The sequence below is a fragment of the Chinchilla lanigera genome, unplaced genomic scaffold (genome assembly GCF_000276665.1).
Source record: "Chinchilla lanigera isolate Chin_1 unplaced genomic scaffold, ChiLan1.0 scaffold00072, whole genome shotgun sequence".
Classification (NCBI taxonomy): Eukaryota; Metazoa; Chordata; class Mammalia; order Rodentia; family Chinchillidae; genus Chinchilla; species Chinchilla lanigera.
Genome location: NW_004955473.1, coordinates 1,139,946 through 1,142,302, shown reverse-complemented (window position 1 = coordinate 1,142,302; position 2,357 = coordinate 1,139,946). Strand labels below are relative to the sequence as shown.

The 2,357-nt window shown below is 41.6% G+C and overlaps 1 protein-coding gene across 1 annotated transcript in view; it reads right to left on the bottom strand.

Annotated features, from left to right (window-relative positions):
- The window catches only part of Gpc3 (glypican 3), a 462,080-nt gene that overhangs the window by 289,404 nt on the left and 170,319 nt on the right, over positions 1 to 2,357 (bottom strand). The window lies entirely within an intron of this gene.

The window sequence follows — 2,357 nt, the reverse complement described above, 5'->3', positions numbered from 1 at the left end:
CAATAAACCAAACCCAGGATTACATTAGAAATGGCTCCAATTATTTTTGGAGTTTTCACAAATATTTCCTAAAAATATATCTTTAAAACTTGCTTTGTTTTGGAAACTACCCTCTTTTAAAAGGACAAGAGAAGGATCTTGCACATTTTATGATCCCCTTTAGAGGCAACAAAACAACAGCCAAGTCCTGAGTTGATGGATGAGCCAATGAACGAACCTGGCTGCAAATCGGAAAGGCCTGGGGAGCTTGTTAAATAAAATGGGGGGCGCTGCTCCCAGATGTGCTGAATCAGAACTTCCAAAAGCAGGACCGAGGAATCTGTATTTGTAAATAGTTTCCAAACATCTGTACTAGCTCATCCCATCCTCAGGTACCAGCTGTGCTCAGCTCTGAGAATTCTCACCCCTCTCTCTAGCTCTGATCTTTCTCTTGAGCACCAGACACGCTCCCCTGGGTATCTCAGGGGCACCTCAAAAGCAACAAGGCCCAAACATTGAATTCATCTCTTTTCCTTTCCCACCTGCTCCTTCTTTAAGTCTAATTCAGATTGTTTTTGTTAACATGGTATTTTAAAAACACCTGTGTCAAGATCTCTTGCATTTTTATGAGCTAGAATACTAACTGGCTCCCAACATTATATACCTCAACCTTGCTTTCAAACCAATTTTAAACATCTGATCAAAGCAGTTTTAAACCTGTGCCACTGTGAACTTCCCATTTTCTTCATACTACATATTTTTTTAAAAACTATTGTATCCAAGGAAACATCTCCACTTACAAAATCTGACAGGTGTCTTATAGCATCTGGATGCAGAGATGGAATATTACAATTACATACTATACACGTACCCATTAAAACTGGTTCCGATTACTGTATCAGTGACATCACAAAGGGTTGTTCCATCATCAGTTTTTCTGAGAGACAGATTATTTACCACATTACACCAAGGCAAGCACACATGTATTGAAATTGGCCCTGGAGTTGTGTTGGGTGGAAAACAATAGAGTTTAAGGTGTAGGTTTTGATTAATTATTTTATATATTAGTTGTACTTGCAAATCAAAAGAAAAAGCAGAGGCCAAAAATCAAACAAATACAGAAAGTTGTGTCCTGAACTTGACCACAAACTGGAAGCGTCAAAAACTGGGTCATCTATGGGGGGGGGGGCAATCATCCTTGGCCACTCCCCATCACTCACCCTCAGATATCCCAACCCACCTCATACTAGCAAATATGTAGAGCTGCGTGCCCTGTCCTACGTATTCCTCTTGCAGAACACCTCAGGAGAAGAAGTGAGCCCATTATAAAAGGGAACAGAGGCAGTCTAAGACTTGGGGACAGTGTAATATAAATTCAGGTTACAGGCCAAAGTTAGAGCTAGGTGCAAGAGAGCTTCTCTTTGAATCTGGTCACTAGTGAATTCTGCCTTCTCTGCCTCACAATTACAACACAAAATGATGATATAGTTGAAAAAAGCCCAAGCTTTGGAATCAGCCTGACCTAGCCAGCTTTGCTGATTACTGTTTATAACTTCCAGCAAATTTCTTAGCCTCTCTGACACTCAGTTTCTTCTTTTATAAAGAGATGATAATGAGGAAACAGCAGCACCACACCGCAGATGACTGCCAACAGGAGGCTGGTGAAAGAACTTGAAGAAATGCGCAAATGTGCAATTAACAACGTCCAAAATATTCAGGTTGATGAAGCCGATTTAATGAATTGGCAAAGCCTATTGTTCCTAATAACCCTTCTATTAGACAAAGGGGCTTTCAAAATCAAAATCAGCTTTCCAGCCGAGTGCTCATAGAAAGCACGGAAGATCAGGTTTAAAGCAAGTATCTATCACCAGAGCATCACTGAAAAGGGATAAATCTGTCTGCCGGTAGTTAGTGCTGAAAATGGGAGGCTATCAACTAAAACTGATCAAATAATCTATTCCCTCAAATGGTCTCGTCTCTCACGGCACTTAGGAACACTCCCCCACCAGTTCCACCACCCACTTTTGGCTACCCGAGCTGAAGAATAAGGACTGCAAAATATTCTGTAAGACTGCTGAAGAAATATGGCCAAAAGCGTCCTGTGGACTAAGATCTGCTATGAATGATTCCAGAAAGTACGAGCAGGGACCCTGAGTAGTATGTTCAGGCATCTTGTAAAATAAGACTGCAGAAAACTGACATATGCCGCCACCTGGCATTTGCTCGGGGCAGTTCCTAACCTTGTACAGTTTTTTAATCAAAAATTCTCCAAGTAACCTGTAAAGATTTAAAATATCAGAAGTTTGAAAAGGGAAGGAAGGCAGGAGAGGATGGGGGGAGAGGGAGAGGGAGAGGGGGACGAGAGGGACAGGGGAGGG